Source organism: Acomys russatus, chromosome X, assembly GCF_903995435.1.
Source record: "Acomys russatus chromosome X, mAcoRus1.1, whole genome shotgun sequence".
In the NCBI taxonomy this organism is placed as follows: domain Eukaryota; kingdom Metazoa; phylum Chordata; class Mammalia; order Rodentia; family Muridae; genus Acomys; species Acomys russatus.
Genome location: NC_067169.1, coordinates 13683908 through 13710636, shown reverse-complemented (window position 1 = coordinate 13710636; position 26729 = coordinate 13683908). Strand labels below are relative to the sequence as shown.

At 39.0% G+C, this 26729-nt stretch overlaps 1 protein-coding gene and 1 non-coding gene across 6 annotated transcripts in view; both read right to left on the bottom strand.

The window, feature by feature from the left end:
* Cask (calcium/calmodulin dependent serine protein kinase) overlaps window positions 1-26729 on the bottom strand; it is a 337437-nt gene that overhangs the window by 274241 nt on the left and 36467 nt on the right. The gene's annotated exons all lie outside the window — the stretch shown is intronic.
* LOC127185972 (U6 spliceosomal RNA) lies at window positions 9296-9402 on the bottom strand. The gene has a single exon (XR_007830237.1). It is a non-coding gene; the product is annotated as a U6 spliceosomal RNA (small nuclear RNA).

Genomic DNA, 26729 nt, shown 5'->3' with positions numbered 1-26729 from the left:
ACATAAACACTACACTCTAAAGGCTCAGGGATCATTGCAGAAGAGGGGGTGGGCAGAGTATAAGAGCCACAGGTGGTAACGTCTACAAGGAAGCAGTGTCTTCTGGACACAGCAGGGAAGTTGCACATATGAACTCACAGCAGGTGTCACAGCATGTACAAGATCTGTGCAAGCCCAATACAGGCCAAATCCCATGATGAAGATGAAAGGGAGATAAACACAAAGTTCCACCCCTAGCAAGGAGCTACTGGAAACTGTTAGCTGCTGAGAGAGGAAGTCTCAGGCACTTGCTACCTAAATGTTAACAACTGAAGATTGGTGAATTACACTGAAAACAGAAAATAAAAGCTTTCTTTGAGAAGTTGGCAATAGAGCTCCAGTAACCTAACAAAACAAATCACGTTCACTTGTGTCTCCAGGGAGTTAAAACTTAAGATTACTAACTCAGTACTTAAACTGACACAATCAGTACCTATGTCAAGCCTTAATAGTTCAATGAAAAGTTTAGTAGGACTTGCTTTAGTTTTCATGTACTATGCTATCATTTGGTTTAGCACTATACATTCACCTTTTATTTGATGAGGACTATAGAACAAACAGCAAACTCTGCTCAAAGCAAGTGATCTAGAATATTTGTTAGTGGCAGTGGTAAGTATGTTTGAAGGGTTGAACTGGGTTATAACTAATGTGAAGGACTTTGTCATTTCATACACAATGAAGCATATAGTTCAAGGAAAATTGCTGAAAGAGGAGAAAAATATTCTTTGTAAAGGTAAAACATAGAGTATACCTAGACAAAATAAATAAGCAAGAAAACGAAAGAACTCTAAGGGAAACAGTACAAAAAACTTTGACTTTATTATACATGTACAGATCCTCTTAGCTTAATACATAAAGAAGTCAGATATAGACATTAAAGAACTGACATTTTAAGAATTAAGTTGACATTTCATTTTATTCACATTATTGTCTACAATGAAAAAACACAAAAACCAAAAGAACACGCAAAAATAATACATAATAAAAAGGTTTAGTAAAGGAATTCCTGTTTCTAAGGAACTCCCACTAGATGACACTACTACTGGTATACATAAACAATGTTAGTATAATTCTATAGGACTAAGTACTGGAATTACACAATGCTACAAGTTTATTATCTATGTTTAGGAAAGGTGGTCAGAGAAGTCCTCTTATTAGATAGGGAAATTTGGGATGGCAAAAAATGGTCAGCAGATTTCTAAGGCAAGAGGCGATGAGAAAAATTCAAAAGGTGGGCAAACGTGGGCAAAAATGAGTGCAATGGCCAGAGCGGCAAATATTCAATGTTTGTTGGGTACTCCAGGATGATTAGTATTACTGGCATGAAAAACTGGAGGATATGAAGTGGCTGGAAAGAATGGGGTATGTGTGGGGCAAGGACAGAAGTTACTGCATTAGCCTAACAAACAAGTAACCTGAACTGATTCAGTAGGAACAAACGAGAGATAGTTTAGAACATAAATTGACAACCTTGAAGGACAGTGAGGGTGAACTGACAGAATACTGATAGATTTCTGGCAATAATTATTGGGTAGATAGTGGTATTGCTAAATGAGAGAGGAGCCACAGGAAAAAGAACTGCAATACTACTGAGAAAGAAAGGGAAATATGGAAGGATTTTTGTTTTTGGTTTTGTTTTTGGTTTTTTTGAGACAGGGTTTCTCTGTGTAGCCTTGGCTGTCCTGGACTCACTTTGTAGACCAGGCTGGCCTTGAACTTACAGAGATCTGCCTGCCTCTGCCTCTGCCTCCTGAGTGCTGGGATTAAAGGCGTGCGCCACCAACGCCCAGCTGGAAATTTGTTTAGTAAATGTTATTTCTATAGGACAGACACACAACACAGGTACACACTTAGAAAGAACAGAAAGGTAAAAGTTAAAAATTTTAAGGAATAAAGAGGTTGAGGAGATAGGTCAATTAGTAAAATGCATGCTGTACAAGTATGTGGTCCTGAATTTGAATAGCTTGTGCCCATATAAAGACCCAGACACAGTGGTATACATTTATAATCTCATTGCCAGGAAGACAAAGACAGGAGGATTGCTGGAGCTTGCTGGACAGCCAGTCTAGCCAAATCTGTGAGCTCCATGTTCAGTGAGAAATCCTACCTCAAAAAATAAGTTGGACATCAACTGAGAAAAATATGACATAGATTGCTGGCCTCCACACAGTTATGTGAATACACACATATACACCTATCCCACATGAACTCATGCACATACAGAAAGGAGGAGTAAGGGTCTGCATGGATATGAAGATTAAGACATTGGCAACTACAATTTTTAACACATCCCCGTGCCAAGCTGCTAGGACTTTTCAAAGATTCTTTCATTATTTGTCATCACCCCCTAATAAATACTTTCTCCCATTTTATAGAGTAGAAAACTCAAACCAAGACGGGTAGAGGACTGGAGCTTAGACTTAAGGAACTCTAAATTCTAAATTTATATTTTCTGTACTCTTAAGAAATTATGAGTAAACAGGAAGTAACTGAAGCCATTGTTATAAATAAGAACCCTTAAGAGAACAGATGAAGCCCCAGCTTATCCTCTAGAGACTTCTAGAAACACCGGTATTGTAAGACTACAAGAAAACATCATACTGTGACTATAGGTAAGATAAATATAGGAGATGGGGAAATAGAAGGACCCAGAGGGTCCTAGAAACCTACAAGAAGAACACCGTGATGGGTGGATCAGGGCCCAGGGGGGTCTGCTCAAACTATTGCACTAACCAAGGACAATACAAATAGTAAACATGTAGAGAGCAGGGACTGACTTTGACATGAACTCTGGTGCCCCATATTTGACCACCTCCCCTTGGTGGGGAAGCCTGACGGTACTCAAAGAAAGAATAAGCAGGCTACCAAGATGAGACTTGATAGCCTATGACCATATAGTGGGGGAGGAGGTCCCCCTCGGTCACAGACCTAGGGGCGGGGGAATAGGGTGAAAGCAGGAGGGAGGGAGGAATGGGAGGATACAAGTGATGGGATAACAATTGAGTTGTAATCTGAATAAATTAATTAAATAAAAAGTCAAAAAAAAAGAATAAGGAATAAAAGTTAACAAATGTTAAAGACCATTTGAAAAACCATATGGAAACTTATTACTGTAGAAGTCTAAAGTATATACAAATATTAAAGTAATCTAAATAATAGGGGAGACAATGCCCCAAGTGCCACCAAGTGAAACTACCAGTATGAGGAAAGGGTTATATCTTATTGAGCTGTTGACCAAAGGCATCCCATGAAACCACCACCACCCTCCCCGCAAACATCATAGGCTATTGCTAAGGCTATTGGTTGTTCTCCAGAACCTAATGCTAAGTCCCTACTGCAGAAAACAACACTTATGTATGTCATCAAATACAGAGAAGCTGCGTTGGAACCTTACTAGAGGCGTCACCTCTAATGACTAGCTTTCATGGTTATGGAGTACTCAGCACACTACTGGAAGACAAAGGCAATCATTAATAGCACCCAACTCAAAAAAAAAACTCAAAAAAAAAAAAAAAACCCAAAAACCAAAACAAAAAACAAAAAACAAAACAGCATCCAACTCTAAACCCTGTGACCTACAACAGTGACAGGCTTGCAATATATACTAGTGCAATAGTGGTGCAAATGTTATGGGTGTGAGTAGCCAACTACTTTTTGGTTGGGTTTAAAGCTCCCTCTATGAGATGGAAGAGTCTTAGCTCTTATGCTAGAACCTAAGACTAGATAGGCTATGAGCCTAGGTAAAAGCCTAATACTAATATTCTGCTAAAGGAACATAGCAATAAAATGACTCCTAATGACATACTGCTATAGCCATAGGCCAGTGCAGCATTCAATCACATTCACAGAAGCCTCTACCTACAGTAGATGGGAATTAACAGAGACTCACAACTAGACAATATACAGAAAGTAAGAGACTTTGGAGCACTCGGTCCTAAATGGAATATCTTCATCAGAGCTCTCCCATCGAAGCTCGAGGATCTATGTGGAATAGGAGGCAGAAAGAATGTAAGAGCCAGAGATGATGGATGACTCCAAGGAAACAGTGTCTTCTAGACAAAACAGGACCGATAAACACATGAACTCATAGGGTCTCAGCACTGTTTGCAACTGATACCCTCTGTTAAAGAGAAAATCAGCTTTCTGCAATGGAGTGTCATTTGGTACACCAACCAAATTGCAAGGCAGGTCTCACACCAATGAGTGGTTTGTGAACACAAGAAATCCCACACTTTCCATAATTGTGTGTGTGTGTGTGTGTGTGTGTGTGCGCGCGCGTGTGTGGCATTCCTTATCTTGTTGCTTTTTTGTGGGTTTTATTTGGTTTTTGTTTTCTAAGACAGAGAGAGCATAAAGTTAAGGATGTGGGGGGACCTGGGAAGAGTTGGGAATAGAGAAGGAACATGATCAACATATGTAATTTTTTGAGACAGGGTCTCTTTACATAGCCCTGGTTGTCCTGGAACTCACTATATGTAGAGCAAGCTAACCACGAATTCACAGAGACCTCTGAATTCTGGGTTAAAGGTAAGTGCCACCACACCTAAGGACAAGCTCTTAGACCTCAGTATTTGGCAGAAATACACCACCAAAGCTAAATGTCTAACAAAGTCTGCTCTGCATAGGAACAAGGATTCCACATCAGAAACTGACAATATTTTTTGAAACCAAGTCTTCATTCCCCCCCCCGTTTTTAAAACTAATTTTCTACTTAGTGTTCATGAACAAAATTACTTATAATTAGTGCTAGCATTATCACAATTGTGAAATGTTCTGTGTATAATCCAATCCTTATAAACTGAAACTAATAATTATTTAAGTCTGAGAGTGTGAAATTACATTGTAAATCACGTCCTCAAAGTAACGTGTTTTGTTGCAATTCACTAAGTGATAGTTTTGAAGATGGCGCATTAGCATATAATAGTATTGTTGGAAGCTATTATGACAACTGTACCTAAGGGGGAGTGGGATTAATACCTAGGCTCAAAAGCTATCTTTAACAGTCTACTTTTCAGGGATACCTCTGTGGAATGTTATTAATCTCTTCCTGTTCAGAACCATGTTTTGAAGATCCCTAGTTAAACCTAATAATAAATTACATAAATTAATGTCTCTAATTTAATGAAGTTAGTAAAAGAAATCTTCAGGCCAGCATACTCCCTTCTTCCCCCAGTACTCATTTTAGCTGCTGAAGGCTACACAATATTGATATTAAAACAAAAGAAACAAAACATAATTAGCTAACACGTTAAATTGAGGTTTTCTGAATTGGTGTCACGTGGAGCTCTTTAAAGAACGAAATCTTCTAAGTCAAATCAGGTTGTGAGATATTACCTTATGTCCTCCTCATATTCTGTGACATGTTAGCGATCCAGTATTGTGGGTGAGAATAAGCATCATTTCCTTGCTGTGCTCTATCTACCCCTACCAACCAGGTAGAAACTACTAATCATTGGTGTTCTCTGGAAAAAAAAACTGATACTATAGTGACATAAATCTTTCTTTTAAGGATTAAATGTCTTCGACACCACATATAATCTGAATATTAATATTTAGAGTAACAACATGCATTATTATGTTGTAATGTTTTTAGGGCCATTCAAATATTTTTTTTTTTGGTTACAAATACCCAAGTATGGCTTATAAGCTGTTGATTAAATAACTTGAGGGGTGTTAATCCAATTGTTTGCTTAATAAAGGATGGAAAAGATTTAGCTATGTAATTTAAATGTCTATTCATTAATACTCCCCAAAGTAATTTACTTTCTTTTACAATTGTTAATATAAGCATATTCAGCAGGCAACCTCTGGTCTTTTAACCAAAAAACACTTAACACAATGGCAAAGCATGCAAAAGAAATAACCATTTACACTCAATTACCCAGCTCGGTTCAGGGCAGCAGAAAATAGGTTTTGAATTATAATTGTAGTAATCAGTTTCTAGGTCTAAAGAAGTAAAGTACATGAGCTGGAAAATAATTGATTTGGGTAAAGAAATCTGAAAATAAGAGTACAGTGGATGTAACTGTTTAAGGAAGATAGTAAAATATCAAAACATTTAGGGAAAAAATTAAGTTAGGTAAGAAAATGTAACAATAATGTAGACTGGTCAGTAATGATCACTTGGCACCCAGTACAAAGAACAGAACAACTTCTCCACACTTACATGACTTCCTATGAACAAACAAGGTACAAAATAGAGCATGGGGAACAAGAAAAGAACAGCCAACCATATTCCTGGAAACACGTGAAAGTGAACTCCTCAGTGTTCTCTTTTCCCTTTTGCAGTTGAAGGTAACTCCTAATAGCTTAGCCAAACATTATGGTGCCATTCTTTCCCATTTTCTTCCACATTCTAATTTTAATTAATTAGGTAATGCTCTGACTGTACTTTCTAAATCTTTTCACTCAGCTGATTGTTGGAGCAACTGTAGGACAACTGAATAAAACTCTTCTTCATCAATTCATTCCAATATCTGCTTCATCTCTGCCTTGGAGTAGCTTGAAGGCCTATTCTCGTTTAAATTGTTTTACCTGGTATTTGTCCCAAAAGTATCTGGTATAGTGTGCATATTATCCAGGAACTGGGGATTATAAGAACTTTTATTTTAGCAGGCATCCACTCTGTTTACTAGACTACTTTTGTAGGCTTTACTTCCAGGAGAAGTGTAAATTTCTCAACATTCACAAGGCTATTCTGGCTTATTTTGGAGTTCTGTGATGGCTAGTATTCATTGTCAACATGACAAAATTTAGAATCACCTGGAAGATGGGACTCTGGGCATGTTTGAAAACTGTCTTGATTGAATTAACTCAGGTTGGAAGACCCACCTTCTGTGAATGGTACATTCCCTGGCTCAGATCCTGTATTACATAGGTGGAGAGAGGGAGCTGAGCAGCAACAAGCATTCGGCATTCTCATTCTTGACTGGAATCTTGTGCCACCTCGACTTCCTTATCATGATACTCTTTTTTTTCCCCCAAGGAATATACACATTTTATTTTAAAATGTTTACAGTTTTCATTATACACAACTATTAAGAGGTTATAGTCAGAGGAGGCCTTTGTTCAGGTGACAGACACGCCACTAGATCATCACAATGCAAGGGAGGTGGAAGGGAGGAAGGCGAAGTGGTGAAAAGCTTAGATTTCAGTTAAGGGCTGGTAAGTCCCTTTTATTTCAAGTATCACACAATGTGTACCAAATACAATCAGTAATTAAAGGCCATTTTTCCCACGCTCACAGCCAAGTAATTGCCAAACCAAGAGCCCTGGCTACTCCTCGGTGAGGGGAAAGCTGCACACCCATGGCCCCAAAGGGCATCCACTCCATCTAATCCCTAAAGAGCTGGCCAAGGTATTCAGTGGCCAGAGAAAGATGAACATGGACTCACAAGCCCAAAGAAATGTAGTTCTTTGGACCCAACTAAAAATGAGTGGGTTTCACTCAGCAAGGCAATGACACAGCAGAGGTTGAGAAAACAAAGTAAACTGCTAACTTTTGTAAATGGCTTCACTTCTCTGAGTCACTAAAACATAGAAGGGCCATGTGCCATTTAAAATCCAACACCAGCACTCAGGAACCTGACCCAGAGAGACCAGAAACTGGCAGAGGATCTGTCATGATTCCCAACCACCACAAATGGTGGCCTAGAAGATGCAATTATCAGGTCAAGGCCAACTAGAACTTCAGGGAGCCCTTTCCAGGGTACAATTCCTCTGAGAAGGGTTACCCCTCAGGAGTCTAGATGAGCCAGTTGGCAATTAGAACAGCATTTGAAATTGACAAAACCCACTAGTGTTGGAGAGATGTGGCATCTTCTGATAACTCTCCCACTAACAGGAAATGCTGGTTGAAGCTGCTCAGTATTACTGAAGAGGGCAGTGACAGCTGACAAAGTGTCAAATGCCAGGGTCTAGGTTGGCAAGCACAGAACACAGGCCACCGGAGGGTACAGGAACATGGCAGGTTTGGGCTGCCAGGCCACAGCCACTTTGCTTGTTGGTGTTTGGCAAGAACTCAAGTCATCAACAGGGGCAAAGAATGACTTCCGCTGGGAAAGCACAAGGTAGAACCTCAAAAAATGGTCCAAATGAAGGGCAGGACAAGGGCCAGCAGCAGCTCTGGTTTACTGCTACCCCTCCAAAAGGGGCTGGTGCTGAAACAGTGCTGCTGCACATCTTATCTATCTACCATGGGGACCCAGAGTCCTCATTCACAGCCAGGCTCTTTCTGGTCCTTTACAACTAGGGGTATGGTCATCTAGTCCTATCTCACCAAGGAGTGGGGAAGGGCCAGAAAGCGTGCACACTTTCTAGCAGAGCATCAAGACCCAGAGAGCTGTACCATGCACAGAACCAGAACGGGTGCCAGGAAGTCCAGGGTAGACTGACTGGGGGGTGGGGTGGGACAGTCATGGGAACTGCCTGTTCTTCAAAACCCAGACACCTTCACCACAGACTGCCCTGTAGCCTCAAGCCGTAGGCTCCAGACTGGCATGTCTTCATTGTCAGCTGTGTGCTGATGTTTCTCTGCATGGGAGGGAGTGATGTGTCTTCATTGGAGCAAAGTGGAGTCTAGTGAGCGGCAGAGCTGTAACTGTTCACACCCATGCCCCAAACTTGGCTCTGGCACATTTTGTTGGGTTTGTTTTGTATGTTTTCCAACAAGATCAAAAGCAATTACCTGGGCTTTTTTATTGGGGGATAATTAGAATACCATTTTTATACAGCATTGAGAAATACATTTTTTAATTGTTTAAACTCACAATCATCACCCAGTAGTTCAAGCTTGCCCTATGTAGCACCCACAGTGAAGGCTATAGCATGAGCAAATGGCTAGTCTGCAGGAGAGCAAGCTGGAAGTGCCAGGTAAGCAAAGTTACATGGGACCCAGCTAAAGCCACCTTCCAGCAAGCCAGGGTGCCAGAGGACAGTACAGCACACTAATTACAGACCCACAGTTCTGCATTTTCCTCGAAGAAAAGCTTTTCCTTAATGCCTGTAATTAACATAAAATAAGTAAGTTATTTGTCTTTTTTATTTAGGAAAATAATCATGCTAAAAGTTGTACTTTATATAGATTTTCAAAGGAAAGACTGATTGTGCTTTTTTAATTAAAAAAAATATAGGTGTCTTCCAACCTCATTGATGTAAACCTTGTGGAATATAGTACTTCTAAACTAAAAAGTTAGTTCAGCAGGACATTCAAACGTCTTTAGAAGGTCTTAGGACTGGCTACTTCTACTGTAAAAACATGGTTATGGAACACTTCAAGAGTTTATGTATCATCCTTGCACAGGGGCCATGCTAAGTTTCTCTGTATCATTCCAATTTTAGTGTATGTGCTGCTGAAGCGAGCACCCATGATACTCTTAAACTATAGGCCAGAATAAATCCTTCCTCCCTTAAGTTATTTGTGTCAGCATATTTTGTGAAAGCAACAGGAAAAGAAACTAAGATAGGTTTCAATTCAACACCTACTGATATATCCCCTATAGGGACAAAAGGTATTTCCAAGGGCCATGTGATATTTATCACTTGGCAGTTCTGAGGGAGAGAGCTCAGAAGCTATTGGGGCTTGGGCTCCTTAAGACATGGGGTGAAGGGAAGAGGAACACATGACTGCAATCTATATCACATCCCTTGTTGGTGGCAGTAAGGAGTAGAGATAGGTATAACCTATGTTTTGCTGCTGTCCTTTCAGACCACAGGTATGGATTGAAATGTTAAATCAGAACATGGCTGCTCTGGCAAGAGGTCACATCCTTCTAGGTCTGTGTGATCCAGCTGGAATACAAACATGCCTTTAATCCAGGAGACAGAGGTAAACACGTCTGAGTTCAAGGCCAGCCTCGTATAGAGCAAATATCAGGCAAAGAAAAGTGGTGATACATGTCTTTAATCCCAAATGAAGGTAAACTTAGTTAGAAGGAAGCACCCATGTTTGAAAATGGTGTCTAATTGCGTGGCAGAAAAGCTGACAAATCGGAGGAGATTTGACAGAATAGGGTATGTCCAATTCTCATGACAAAAGAGAAGAAAGGGAAACTACTTAAAGGGCAATGTGGAGAGGAGAGGAGGCAGTTTTACCTGGACAGTAATAGAGAGATGGGTTGCAGAGAGAGAGAGAACTCAGGTGAAGACCGAACAAGCAAGAGAATAAGAAGGAGCCAGGAGATTAGAGCAGGTGACGAATCAGAAATCTAACAGAATAGGATATGGCTAACTCTCATAAGAGGAGAGAGGAAAGAGAAGCTACTTAAGAGGTAGTTTACTGAAAGAAAGGAGGCAGTGTTTTACCATTACAATAATAGAGAGATGGGTTGCAGAGAGAACAGGCCAGAAAATTAGAGCAGATTGCTGAGTTAGTTTGAGGCCAAGCAGAGCAATTTTTGGCCGAGAGAGAATCCAGATTGAATAAGTCAGCTGGGAGAAGAGTTTGAGCCAGAACAGCTGAGTTGAACCAGTCAACCCAGAGCTCAGAAAGAACAAGAAAGGGTGAGCTTATTCAGCAGTAAGTCTCAGAGGCTGAAGACATTCTAGGCTTACGGAGGCTAGCCATTTCCAGGAGTAGACCTAGGTTAGCAGAAGGAGGCAGTAAGCCTCTCAGAAAACAGGGACCAGAGGAAGAAATAACCAGGTACTGTAGTTGCTGTCAGGTCCAGTGTGGGAGAGCAGAGATGAGTAAGTCTGACTAGGTCTCTTCTGGCTTTCTATTTCCTGCTCTTTTTATCAGAGACAGTGAGCATTGGGGGATTTTTGTTTTGTATGTCCTTTGATAACATGTTTCATAGGCCTCTCTGGTACTCAGTCTAGGAGCAAATGCAAGGTAAAGACAAATCTAGTGAGCTAATTAATGCTTGTTATTTTCATTTAAATTCTAAGGTTCCTAACTGCTCTCTCTATTTTTTTCTTAATTGTAAAATTCAGGAAGCTTTTACTGTTTTTGCATGCCTCCATTTCCAGAACAGTTAGTTGTAATTATAAGGAAGAGATGCTGTGGCTTAGATCTGAAATGGTCCCCATTGGTTCATGTTTTGAGCAGTTGTTCCTCAACTGCTAGTGATACTTTGGGAAGTTGTGGAAACTTTGTAAAGAGGAGGAACGTCATTTGAGGAAAGTCACCAGGACAGTTTGTGCTTAAATACTTCATTATTCTATGACTGAAAATAGGCCTTTTAAACTTGAGATGTTTTCCAAAATAGTACTTTGTAGCTCTTTTAAAGATCAGAAAATTCCCATCTTTAAGTTTTTCCTTCCTTCCATTTTTGGTTTTTTGAGACATAGTTTCTCTGTGCAGCCCTGGCCGTCCTGGACTTGCTCTGTAGACCAGGCTGGTCTTGAACTCACAGAGATCCACCTGCCTCTGGCTCCTGAGTGCTGGGATTAAAGATGTGAGCCACCACACCTGGCTCCATCTTAAAGTTTTATAAAATGTTATGACAGTAATTCATTACGTCTCAATAGTTCACTAAAAATTCAGTTTATATGATTAAATATGAGCCTTGGCTATTCTTATAATTTATCAAGAGAAGATATTCTAAGTGGAAAGTAACTAATTATCCATATAATCACTTTTTTACAGGCAGACAAAGACTTTTAAGAAAGGTCATGGTTCCAAATTAATGCTGAGCATAAGTTTAAATTGGTAGATAGCCATGGGACATGCAAAACAATCCAGAAACAGTTTAGCCAATAATCATTCATCAGTTCATTTAAAATTAACACATATGCAATTATCATGTCTTACCCTTGAGCCAACACCTTTATTTTACATCAGCTAGTAGGAAAAATATAGAATAATGCATGAAAGGTATCTAGTATAGACACAAAGTAAATCAAGTGATCATTAAAAAGAGAATCTTTTACATGTGAAGCTTCTTTTTTGGGATGTGATATATACATACATATACACATATATGTGTGTGTGAGGCTTCTTTTTGAGGGTGTGATATATACATACATATATATGTGTGTGTGTACATACGTGGGTGTGTATATACGTGTGTGTGTGTGTGTGTGTGTGTGTGTGTGTGATGTGTATACATGTAGAAGCTAGGGGAGGATGTTAGGTCTCTGACTCTATCATGCTGTATCTTATCTATTGGAGGCAGGATCTCTCACTGAACTTAGAGCTCACTATTTTGACTAGACTGGCAGCCAGCAAATCCCAACTATCCTTCTGTCTCCACTCCCACTAGGCACGCTAGGCTTCCTATGTTGGTACTGGGGATTTGAACTCAGATATTCAGGCTCACATAACAAGCACTCTTTTTGTTTTTATTTAATTAATTTATTCAGACTACATCTCAATTGTTTTCCCATTCCCTTTATCCTCCTGTTCCTCCCTCCCTCCCGCTTTCACCCTACTCCCCTCCCCTATGACTGTTCCTGAGGGAGATTACCTCCCCCTGTATATGCTCATAGGGTATCAAGTCTCTTCTTGGTAGCCTGCTATCCTTCCTCAGAGTGCCAAATAACAAGCACTGTTATCCACTGAGCCATCTCCCTAACCTCAACATGTGATGGTTCTTAGGCACCTTCACTGACTGACTGGCCACCGAACTGAAAATCCAATTCATTATACTAGCCAAGAATCCTTGCACATGACCATTTTCCAATGAAGTACAAGCACTCCAGTTCAAAACATCTTTTAATTAGTTCTTTAAAGAAGCAATTCTTGATACACTTCAACTTTCTCTTCTTTGAATCAAGTCTAGTGTAGAGTAAGTAGATGAGAGTTCAGAAGAGCAGAGCAGGAGTTGAATCCTGGGTATCATTATTAATTATGATGATATAAGTCAGCTATTTAATATCTTAGAGACTACTATGAAACAGAGATGGAAGATACTTCAGAAGGTTTGTTCCCTAGCAACATATAAAATTAGCCATGGTGGCACATTCCTATAATCCCAGCACTAGGGGGGGCGAAGGTAGGAGAATTAGAAGTATAAGATCATTCTTGGCTCTGTAGCAAGTGCAAGGACAACCACAGATATACAAGACCCTGTCTCAAAAAATCTAGACAGAAATGAGAACAAGTAGTGTTAATTTCAGCCACACAGAGCTACTTTTGCTTAGTGGACAATTTTCTACCCTTTGGAAGCAGCCATTTTATTGGACTCATTAGAATGAAGGGATGAGTAAAGAGAAGACATAAAATTAACATGGGAAGATGATAATACTCTTTCCAATTTCTCCTGAAAGGTCATCTCCAGATTGGAGGTAAATCAAAAGTAAATATGGTCTTGCATGGATTTGGTTACAGCCTCTCACCTGGTGGTCCATGGGATTTCAAGGAAATTAGATTTGGGCAGTCCTAACTGCAAACAATTCAATGAAATGAATCTCATGAAAATAAATATTGTTACTTAGAATGAGCATGAATTAGAATAAAACATAAAGGCAAAGGCATGAGATACTGAAATAGAGTATTTTGGCATGCAAAGCCAAAATGTAAACATTATTCAATAGATTTTAGTGCAACTGAGAGCTGAAGAAAGAACGATGAAGAACAATCCACGCCAGAAGAAATGATCCAGAATATGGAAAATCATGAGGATGGGTTTCTATCATAGGTGAAAGAAAAAGACTTGAGTGAAATAAATTTGAAAATATGTTGATTGTGATCTCATCAGAAGAGGAGGGAGAGAATGAGTTAGGACAATTTTTAAGGGACTGTTTAGAATTTTTTATAGAATGTTTTCAGAAAATTTTTGTCAAACAAGTTTGAAATATTCAGTGAATTATAGGACTGTTAAAAATAAATTTGCACCTAGACACAGTATAAAAAAAATAAAGACAAAGAGAAAAATATTATTAACATGAGGTTAAAAAGAGACCCATATTTTAAAGACAACATGAGGTTAAAAAGAGACCCATATTTTAAAGACAACATGACAGCTGATGATAAAAAATAGGAAGACAATTACATAATGATGTATTTTGGGTACTGAGATAAAATGCCATTTAACCATTTCTGTATCAAGGGAAACTGCTTCATATTGGAAGCAAACTAAAAATAAACACACACTGATAGTTTATCACAGAAGACCCAAAACCAACAAATTTCTAAAAGATACACTTCAAACAGTGCTGTAGCAAAGAATGAAAAGAATGGAAGGTATATACATGTGGGTAAACTTCAACAAAAATCTGTAAAAACAACACATTCTTGTGGTGCTTTTCAAATATAGAAAAGATTAAAATATAAGATATGCTAGGGAGTATATACCATGTGAGTCTTTCTGCTTCTGAGTTAACTCACTCATTGTGATCATTTCTAGTCCCATCCATTTGTCCACAAATTTCGGGAATTTCTTGTTTTTAATAGCTGAGTAGTATTCCATAGTGTATATGTACCACAGTTTCTTTATCCACTCTTCTACTGAGGGACACTTAGGCTGTTTCCATGTTCTGGCTATTATGAATAAGGCTGCTATGAACATGGTTGAGCATATGTCCTTGTGTGCTGGAGCATCTTCTGGGTATATTCCAAGGAGTGGAATAGCTGGGTCTTGAGGAAGCCCTATTCCCAGTTTTCTGAGAAAGCGCCAGATAGATTTCCAAAGTGGTTTTACAAGTTTGCATTCCCACCAGCAATGAAGGAGTGTTCTTCTTTCTCCACATCCTCGCCAGCATGTGGTGTCACTTATAATTGGGCAATAGCCCAAAAGGTACGTCCCATGAAAGTCTTCACTCACCAGGAGATTGGGATATATGTGAGGACATCCTACTGAGACTCTAGGTAAGAGAAATATAGGAGAATGGGGAAATAGAAGGAACCAGAGGGTCCTAGAAACCTACAAGAAGAACATCGTGATGGGTGGATCAGGGCCCAGGGGGGGTCTGCTCAAACTGTTGCACTAACCAAGGACAATACAATAGTAAACATCAAACCCCTACTCTCATCTACCCAGTGGACAGGACATTCTCCACAGTTATGTGGAGAGTGGGGACTGACTTTGACATGAACTCTGGTGCCCCATATTTGATGGGACTTGATAGCCTATGACCATATAGTGGGGGAGGAGTTTCCCCTCGGTCTTAGACCTAGAGGAGGGGAATAGGGTGAAAGCGGGAGGGAAGGAGGAATGGGAGAATACAAGTGATGGGATAACAATTGAGTTGTAATCTGAATAAATTAATAAAAAATTTAAAAATTAAAAAAATATATAACAAAAAAGATAACCTAGGGAGGACTGAAGTTAAATGTCTTAATATCCTTGCATTGTCTGAGATTTAAAAAATGAGATTAACTAGTCTTACTGTGACTACAGTATGCTACATGTTATATTTACACTAATTACTAAAAAGGATAGAAGAGGTGTCTACCTTTCAAACTAGGGAGGGGAGGAAATTTTTAAAATGGTAGTAGATAGGGGAGTGATTTAATAAAAATCACATAAAATAAGATGAAAATGGAATGAAACAGGATATGCAGAGACTTAAATGTATAACTGCCAATGTGCTTGGAACAGAAAGAAATATACAAATAATAAAATTATAAAGTACAGTAATGGGAATGAATCTACAGAGGAAAAATCAGAATATTGCAAGGGGGTTGAAGTATTAAGTAGGGCTGGGATAGATTTTAGTAGTTCAAAGGGCAGCCAGGGCAAGTCTCCTGAAGAAAGTGGTCTAGGCCAGCTGTGGTGGCACATGCCTTTAATCCCAGAACTCAAGTGGCAGGTAGATGTCTGTGACCAGTAGTTTCAATATATTTTATCCTTCCCACGTTTCTGAGTCCCTCCATTTCATAGATACTCCTGAGTTTAATAAATATCTTGGACATATTCAAAGGATGACAATAGTACTGTTGCTTCCATTTTGGGTACTCGCTGACTGCCAGGTACTCGCAAAATGTCTCATGCAGTGTTCTCAAACCTACAGAAGAGCCGGGCGTGGTGGCGCACGCCTTTAATCCCAGCACTCAGGAGGCAGAGGCAGGCGGATCGGTGTGAATTCGAGGCCAGCCTGGTCTACAAAGTGAGTCCAGGATGGCCAAGGCTACACAGAGAAACCCTGTCTTGAAAAACAAAACAAAACAAACAAACAAACAAACAAACAAAAACGTACAGAAGATAAAAACACCAACACTTAAAATGCCACACAATGCTCTACACTGTAGAACTACAATTTTAACATAAGCTCTATGCAGCTGTAAGGTCTATGAGGTTTCCACTATCCATGCTACATCTGGCCCCAACCACTATGACCAAGAAAAAGGAAAAGTAAATTTAGAAGGATAGAGATTCTCCCTGTCCCCTCCTCACCAAAAAAGATTAGTAGATGGTCTTGGGCCTATTGTTTAAGTAATTTATTCAGATTACATGTCAATTGTTACATCTCAATTGTTATCCCCTCATTTGTATCCTCCTGTTCCTCCCTCCTTCCCACTTTCACCCTATTCCTCTCCCCTAGGTCTAAGACCGAGGGGGACCTCCTCCCCCACTATATGGTCATAGGCTATGAAGTCTCATCTTGGTAGCCTGCTATCCTTCCTCTGAGTGTCACCAGGCCTCCCCACCAAGGGGAAGTGGTCAAATAGGGAGCAACAAAGTTCATGTCAAAGTCAGTCCCTGCTCTCCACACAAATGTGGAAAATGTGCTATCCATTGGCTAGATCTGATTAGGGGTTCAATCATTGCATGCATTGTCCTTGGTTGGTACAGTAGTTTGAGCAGACTCCCCAGGGTCCAGATCCACCAGCCTTGATGGTCTTCTTATAGGGTTCTAGAACCCTCTGGATCCTTCTATTTCCCCATTCTCCCACACCGCTCTCACCTGGGGACCCAATAGGAAGTCCCAGCATCCATTCCAAGCTCCTGTAATGATACTCATCAAGCAATTAGCTGGCTGAGAGGTTCAAAGAAGAGAACTGTGTATAAAGAATGCACACAGAATTGAGTTTCCAGACTGGTGTGGCAAGCCACTGCTGAGCCATTTTCAATAGCTCCACGCCATACCTCATTGCTAGACATCTTTCTTTGCTTTAGTTTCTAATGTTTCTTTTATTTTATAATCTTAATGTTCATAAAATCTTTTTTTGTTGTTGTTGTTCATAAAATCTTAACTGCTCTTAAGCTCTGGGGAATACTTCATTTTCCTGTCTTATTACCTTTCTCTTGTCTGAAATGTTTATGATTTTACTTCTTAAACCACATGCTGGGTGATTTCTCCCAAATAAAAAAAATCCAATAAATAGGAAAGATAAAGTAATTTTTTCCAGCTGTCTTTTAAATATTTATTTATTGTGGATACAGTGTTCTACCTGCATGTACAGCCGCAGGCCAGAAGAGGGCACCATATCCCATTATAGATGGTTTTGTGTCACCATGTAGTTGCTAGGAATTGAACTCAAGACCTTTAGGGAGAGCAGACAGTGCTCTTAACTGTTGAGCCAGCTCTCCAGCCCCTTTTCCAGCTGTTCTAAAGTAACTCATATACAATGTTTTATTCTGTGAAGATGGTCACACTACATTCAGAAGTACCACCAAAACCTATTAATGGGACAAGTACTGAATAGGACTACTTTTCCTAAAACTCTTCAGTCTGTTTTTTTTGGGGGGGGGCTGGTGGCACTGGGGAGAAAGGCATGGTCTCTAATAGTATATGAAGCATTAAAAATGGAACTGTCCTGGCATGAGTGAAGATACTCTAAAGCAACAGTTCTCAACCTGCGGGTTGTGATCCCTTTGGGGTTGGAAAGATCCTTTCACAGGGTTGATGTCACCTAAAACCATTGGAAAACACAGATATTTACATTATGGTTCTTGATAGTAACAAAATTACAGTTAAGAAGTAGAAACGAAAATAATTTTATGACTGGAGGCCACCACAACTTGAGGAGTTGTATTAAAGGGTTTCAGGATTAGGGAGCTTGAGATCCACTGCCCTAATGGGTAACACTCTTCCTCTTTGACTACCAGACTGTTGAGACAATGGACTTCAAGGAATTAGAATTTCCCCAGTAGTTTCATGTTGCAGAAGGGAAACACTGGGGTCTGGATTTCAGCTGGAGAGGGGATCATGCTCCCAAAAAGAGATTTTATAGAATACTGACAACTTGCAGGACAGATAGGATCCAGAAGCCTAGACAATGTTATGTACGTCAGTGATGGGTCACTCAGTTATGTAGACCTCTTTACTTAAATCTAATCTTCATGTCAGGATGCTAAAGATGGACTTGGGAAGGGGAGGTACTTGGCCTCTCTATTTATCCCTCCCACCCCCAACCCTCCCCACAGTGTGCCCAAATTATTCCTTTTTCGTTTTGCTATTACCCATCTTTTAAACTGGCTTATAATAGGTCTCAGCCTAGATTGTTAGGGCATTTGGGGTCAGGGCCCAGGCTTTGACCCTAACAGTTCTAGAAACAAGAATGATGCTGTGATGGTTACTGCTGTCAATTTGACAGGCTCTGGGATTATCCAGGAATCAAGCCTCCAGGCACACCTAGGAGTTTGAGGCAGCTGATCAGTCTTATCCAGAGGCAAAAAGCTCTTCTTTTAGGGTGGGGGTTTTCCACCTCAATTAAGCTAATCAAGATAATCCCTCACAGGTAATGCAAATGATTTTTATGTACAAATAAACCGTGTACATTCATCTCTCCATTGTTGCCATTTCTATGTTCCTTGCCAATAGAGGCCAAGCAGTATTATTTTATCTTGTTCTAACTGCACTCTTTTACGAATTCTTAAAGGAGTTAAAATGTTACCTAATGAAGCTGGACAGTATGATCTCTTAGCTCAGGGGCCAGCACACTACAAGATACACATAAAACCCAGACTCACCTGTTTCAATAAATATGATTAAAAATAAATACATTCATTTGTTTATGTACTGTCTGTGCTTTTTTGATTCAATAGCAGGTGAATGGTTGTTAATGAAAAACTATGGACTTCAAAGACTAAAATATTTACTATCAGTTACTTTACTAAAAATAGGTTGCCTACGCCTTAGATATTACCAACTAGTGTTGATTTCAATTATATAATACATTTGGGGTAAAGTTTCAGACTGTATGATATGATTCTCTTCCCCATTTCTTCAGCTCTGCTGTATGTGAATTCAGATTGTTAGTTTTATATAAAATAAGGAATCATGCTTGAATTGTGCTTGATATTGCATTGCTAGGATTACTGAAGAGTAGATCTCAAGGCACATCCAATCATATAGCATCTCTTAAATTTGTTTTGTTTTTCAAGACAGGGCTTCTCTGTGTAGCCTTGGCTGTCCTGGAACTCACTCTGTAGACCAGGCTGGCCTCGAACTCACAGAGGCAGAGCCAGCCTCTGCCTCCTGAGTGCTGGGATTAAAGACATGCGCCATTACACTTGGCTCCATCTCTTAATTTTTTTTCAAATACTCTTAGATTTTCTGGGGGAGAAAGCCATACATAAAACAATACAGTTTCCATATATAGCATGTACCTAGTTCCCGGACATATCTGTTACCAAAAAAAAAAAAAAAAAAAGAACCTAAATGATAGATAGGTATTAACATCTCTTCTTTATTTGGAGTTCCTTAAGTTTTACTTAAACATAATTTTTTTTTTCTATTCCAGTATCTCTTCTATAACAAGGTATACCACATTATCATATCTCCTTAGGCTTTACTTGGCTGTGGATATTTTTCACCTCCCTTGCTTTTGACAGTTCAAATCACCTTAGGAACTAATCTATAATTACTCCTGTATAAGATGTTTCATGATTTAAATTCCTACTCCTTAGAGGTCCATGTGTTGGCAAGACTGGTTCCCAGAATAGCATTTCTGGAGTGGTGGTGGAATCTTTTGAGGTGAGGCCTAGGGGGAAATCTTTAGGTCACTATAGACCCCTAAAGGGATTAGCATCTTCCTAGCTCTCTTTTGCCTTGTTTCCTGCCGCTACTAGTCAGTATGCTCACCAGAGACTGAAAGCAACAGGTCTGTCTTATCATGGACTGGGACTGAACCAAATGAAACTACTCCCTTTAGAAGTTAATGAGCTCATATATTTTGACATGAATGACAGAAAGCTTTCAGAAGATCTCTAATACATCAACTGAGGCTATGCACTTGGCTCCTTATTTCTTTCAGTGTCCACATTATGAACACCTAACTTCATGGTTAAAAATTAAAGTGAATGAAAAGCTTACCGAGAAGTGTTTTTTCAGCACTACAACTACCAGGAAGACAGAAAAGATCACTTGACTACTACCTGAAAGACATTCACACAAAGGCTTTTCATCCAAAATATTTAATTGTATTGTTACAATCACATTTCAGCCAAAAAGAAAAAGAAATGAGTACTTTGGACTTTGACCTAACCAAGCTACGTTCCCTTCAAAGAACACCCTGAGAAGGAGATGCAAAGTCAATGCTGACCTTGCCTTTTTTCCTTTCAGGGGAGGGTATTATAAAATTCCAATTATGTCTTCTAGAAAGACACACTTACACCACTTAACATTAAGTGCTCCAAATAAAAGGCTAATACTGAAGTAAAAGGTGAAAAACACATGCCAAGCACCAAAACTTTAAAACTGCATCTGTTATGCAATTCACTGCAGATGTAGACGATTAGGGTTTCCTCAAACCTCTTTTACAGATGCAGCTATAACAGAAGAAATGAGTTCTACTGAACAGACTTATTTTGGTTGTAGTATTATTAGTAAAAAGTACTAGAAGCACTGAATGACAAAGAATTTATCAATTGGCCAAATTATGACTCAGAATTCTTTCCAGAGAATACATCAACAAAGCCATTACCATTTCACTTATAAAAATTTGTGTACTTCCACAGTGTACAAATTTAGAATTACTATCGTTAATGAGATTGTAGTTTGTAACTTCCATATAACAGACTGCATTTTTAAAAGCTTGTTTTATGCCTCTGGTTTCCCACAAACACTTATGTGATCTGTAATACAAATAAGCCACAGTACCATACATCTGCTGCTTCCATTTATTATACAGATAAAATGGATCTCAATTCTAGGTAAGTAAATGAAATTGTAGTAAAAATCTCATACACAGGTAACATAGTATTGATAAAAATTAGTCATTTTAAAGAGATCATTGAGCTTAAGCCTTAAACGCCATAATTAAATGTTTCATGATAATCAGAAAATATGATTCGGATCAGTGTATTAGCAAAGGCTATTTCAATCACAGCTCCTTACTCCTTAGCCTTGCCAGAACACTGTTTTCCACAGAACAGAGACAGGCACGAATAGTAACAGATGCTTGCTAATTTAGATTAGTACTTGATTTGAATGTCCAATGCTTTAAAAATCAAATCAACTATCAACCACAACACATGATGCTAAAGCCAGTAGAGCACATCTGTCTTTATTGCTTTATCTAAAATCTCGGGAGAGAGGTCTACCCTGAACCAAAAAGTCATTACTTTGCAAAACAATAGTCTCAATAACGTCTTCTTTAAAGAATGAAATTCTGTGTTTGCATATTTGATTGGAGTCAAACTGATTTGAGACAACGAGTATTTGAAAAGTACCATACTAATACTTCTTGGATTTTTCCGTTTCTGTGAGTCTTCTTTACCACCAAACTAAACACTGTGGCCTTCTTTCTCAGCTGAAGGTTCTGCACCTTAGTTCCTTTATTGTCCTTGTAAAGCTTTTTGGCGTTTTCCCACCTCTGAATCTTAATACAGGCTAATAATCAAAAACATTGCTAGTGGGACAGCTGACCCTCATTCTCTGTGCCAGCATCTGCACCTGCTTAAGGTCTCTGACTCTAAAGTTAACAAGATGTTAGAAGACAGTGTATGTGCCCGGGATTTGATCACTTCCCCTTGGCGGGGAGGCTCTGCTGACACGCAAAGGAAGGGGGATGCAGGCTATCCAGATAAGACGTGATAGGCTGAACAATTGGGATGTAATCTGAATAAATTACAATAAATTTTAAAATGGGAAAAAAAGAAGATAGTGTACTAACAGTATCACAGTGGAAGGAGGTCGGTAGATATGACTGCAAGTGAAACAAGAATTTATTTTAAATGAAGATGACAATCATGAAGGTTATATCACTTTCTGATGTGCACCTGCTGTTTACTGTCGAACACTGATGATGGTACCTCAGACCATTGCTAGAGATATTCTCTTTAGATGGAATTCTCTGATATGTGTAACAGACATGTTTTTTTTACTTCTAATAAAAGGCATAGAGTTTGTGAAATTTCAGTATGAAGCAGGAATTTAGCATAGTGATTAAGAAAGTTGATGGCAGTACAGTTAGAATTTTAAAATTTGAAATCTGAATAAACTAGCTAAAATTTGGGTGGCTGTTGCCTAGTTATTTAACTTCTCTGTACCTCAGTTTGCTCATCTGTAAAATAAGGCTAAAAAATACTACTATCTATAAGTGATTCAGAATTATTCTGAGAATTAAATGAATGACTGGCATGTAGTGAGTATTTAGCATCTAATTAATTACAATGTCTTATTCCATTTTGTGCTAGTATAAATTATTACAGATTGGGTAATTTATAACAAACAGATTCATCTAGTCTTGGTTCTGAGGATTGAGATATCCAAGATCAAGAGCTGCATCTTGCAACAATGTTTTGTTAGAGATACATCTAGAATAAAATAAAGTCAGGTGTAGAGATGATTCCAAGGCATTACTTGACCCTGCCCCCTTGTTTTATTGAGGACTCTATGCCTTCAAAATGCAAGAGCTGATCACTAGCTCCCACACATCTTAAATGAACCTATGTATGGATACAGAAGGCCCTAGGGACAGAGATGGAGCTCAACATATTAACAGTTTTCATTCACATCACAACCGCTCTCTATTTCTTTTCCTTCTAGATGTTCACACTGACTCAAGAGTGAAAGAATCATGTGACACATCAGGGCTTTAGGAAAAGCATGAAAACCTAGTACTCATGGTCTGTATAAATGTGTCATAGTTCTATGATCATATACAAGGGGAGGAGGTCCCCCTCAGTCACAGTCATAGGGGAGGGGAATAGGGTGAAAGCAGGAGGGAGGGAGGAATGGGAGGATAGAAGGGATGGGATGACAATTGAGATGTAATATGAATGAATAAATAAATAAATTTAAAAAACAAAAAATGTGTCATAGTCACACCTGCTAAGTATTATTTTAGGATCATTTCCAGAAATTACAATTATTTTATTCAGTTAAAGTAGAAATAACTTCCATCTCTATTTGGATTCTTACTTAACCTGCAAATGTTACGTCTTTTTTTCATGTTTTTAAAAAATATGTAGTGTCTGGTATGTTTTGAGTGTATGTATGCATGTTTGTGCATGTGGGTACACATCTATATGCACATGTATGAGCAAGTGTGTACCTGTGGAGGTCTCAGGCTGCTCTCAGGAATCTTTCTCAACTGTTTCTTCCACCTTGTTCACTGAGGCAGGATCTCTCAATGAACTTAGAACTCACCAGGATTGCCAGTTAGCTGACAAACACTAGCCAAAGATCAGCTTCGACTACAAACTGCTCAGGACCTTCAAAATGCTGAGTTCACAGGCGACTGACATGCACATTTTACAGAACCTTGAACTCAAAAAGACTTAACCCTAAGACTGCCAAATACAACCAAGCTGGAGAAATCTTTCTGTTGAAGTGATTACAAAGATTTTGTAGCAACCTGAAGAGACTATGTAAGTTTCCTGCTCATCTGAAGGCAGCAGGGATGGCTGGGTATGCTAAACAGTCAGAACAGCATTTAGTTAACTTCTATAAGCACCAAAATTTGGAATTTTGATATGAAATGCAATTACATATACCTCATGTTCCCTCTAGTTGTATGAGCAAAAATAGCAAACTAATGGATGCAAGTTATAAATTATAAACGTTTCTAAACTTTTATCAGTTGTGTACTAGATTGCAGGAACAAGCCCCTTCCATTTTTTTTTAACTGAATAGAAGATTTAATTTCACTAATAAGCTTTCGTTGCCCGAGAAACACTCCAATGTAGTATGAGAACGTACTTTTTCCAGTAAGGAGAGGCACCTTTATGCACAGGTGAATGGTGAATGGGGTAACCATTCCCTTCTGCTTGAACAGCTGTAAGAAATTCAGATGCATGTGGCAATTACAATAGTGCCTTCGTAATTAGCCTTGAATTTAAATTCCCTTATGTTGCGTTCATATTTAATACACACTCTCTAACCATTAACCTGCATTCTGTTTTCTAACTAGTGACTAAGTTTTTCTGTAATGATGCAACATCAAATTTAGGTTGGTAGTTCCCCAAGTTATTTCCCCAGGTTTATCAGTAACACTGCAAATATGCTCTTCTTGGGAAACTGACCCATGTCTTTATGATGTTAGGGGGGCTGTTTTCATTTTTTCTGCTTTGTTTGTGTTGCTTCTTGGTACTCCTAGAAAGTGACAAAGATTATTTCTCCCCTTTACAGATAGAACGATGGAACCAAAAGTAATATAAAACAGGGCTTTTGGTAATGTTCTAATTTCTTTACTTGGGTGCTAGTTTATAAAAGCTTATTAAGCAGCATATGGTTTTGATTTTCTGCTGTATTATATGTCATGGAACTCTCTAAGAAGAAGCTTTGTAAAACACTGATTGACATTCCAGAATGCCTGGTAGTCAGTGCCAAAGATTAGTAGCATTGAGCTCCAGTGCAGAGCATGGAGTAGTTCTCAATAGCCTATATCAAACTCCCTGTGCTGCTTCACTGTTCATTTCCTCTTACTTAAGTTCTTATTTCCCTCTATGATCATTAATAAAGTACTCTGCCTCATCAACAGAAAATATCTCAAACATCAAGGTTAAACGTTTTCTCTGTTGGGGTTACAGAAATAGCCCAGTGGTTAAAAGCACTTGCTGCTTTGAAGAGGGCCCAGGTTCGGTTCCCAGCACCCACCTCACAACCACCTGCAAAGCTCCAGTTTCAGGGATCTGACACTCTCTTTGGGCCTCCATGGTGCTTGCATGTCTGTGGTAAACACATTTACTCAAGCACACAAATATAGATAACATGGAATATGTAATTCCAACTTTCTCTTCAGTGGCTATGAATGAAAGCCAGTGGTAGGGCACTTGGCCTAGCATTCCTAAGGCCTTGAGTTCAATCTCCAGCACTGGAAAAATAGAACAATGTTGATTCTTTGGAGCTGGGATTGTAGCTTGAGTGCTTGCTTAACATGGACAAGTGAGTGACTGGGTCCCATCCCCAGCATATCTCTCTCTCTCTCTCTCTCTCTCTCTCTCTCTCTCTCTCTCTCTCTCTCTCTCTCTCTCTCTCTCTCTCACACACACACACACACACACACACACACACACACACACACACACACAAAGAGACGAGAAAGGGAGAGATAAATGGGGGAGACAGCAACCTTTCTTTTCAGGGTGACTTGACCTTATACAAATGATAATAATATAGTCCTCTCTCTTACCTGTGGGTAATTGTTCCTAATCTAGCTCCCTATATTAAATGAAATAATTTTTACACAGAACTAAGGCATATCCACTGACCTTAAATTCTTATTACTCAAAATACCAAATATAATGCAAGTGCCATAAGTAGGTTTCATACTAGATTATATATATAGAAAAAACATGCACCGTGTTAGTAGAGATTCAATATTTTAATCTGTGGTTAGTTGAATCCACAGATGTGGGACTCAGACATGGAAAGTTAACTGTATATTCTTGTAATCCTAAGCCTCAGCTTAGCTATAAACCCTTTATGCATGTTACCACTTAATATCCTTGGCTTTGCGTATTAGTTACTTTTTTGCTGCTGTGACAACGTGACCAAAGCAACATATGGAAGAAAACAGTTTATCTTATGGTTTGAAAGGTATAAGAGTTCGCCTTGGCAGGCAAGCATGGCAACAGGCAAGCATGGTAGCAGGCAAGCATGGCAACAGGCAAGCATGGCAACAGGCAAGCATGGTAGCAGGAGGAGGAAGCTGAGAGCTTACATATTGAACCACTACCATAAAGCAGAGAGAGTGGCCCCCAGTGACATACTCTTCCAGATAGGCTCCATCTCCTAAACCTTCCCAAACAGCTCCATCAACTGGAGAGCAAGAATTCAAATATCTGAGCCTAAGGAACACATTCTCATTCAAACCGCTACACTTTGGGAATGTGATTGCAAGCCTTATTACTGTATCACATATTTTTTAAACTATAAGACATCTCATTATCCAAACTACTTCAGTCAATATTGATATACTTTATTTCAAAAAGCTAACAATTAGAAAGTGGAAAAAATAAAATAAAATTTCTCATTTCGTAGATTCACTGAAGTGATGGAAGAAGGCTTAATAGAATAGCACTAGGAAAAGCAGATTTGATTACATAAATATTTTTATCTTCTGCCTACCTTTTCTGACTCATCTCTCAACACAATCTAGACTTGCACCACATCTAGCTATACCAATCACAATCATCTTCCTAAGATTAGCTTCTTCTCTGCCTCTAAACTTTGTACATACTTTTCTTCAGGCAAAAATACTCTTCTTTTACAACATCTACCAACAATCCGTCAAGACTTACTTCAAGTAGCTAAGAATTGTTTTTCATTCCCGTCACAGAAAGTTAAGGTCATTCTTCCCCAGTGACACAAAGTACAGGCCTGTAGTATACTTGCAGAAAGAACAATGAATCAAGAGTTGCAAAACTCACTGATAAAGTATTAGGTTGTGGGAAGAACTTTATGACAGGTAGACC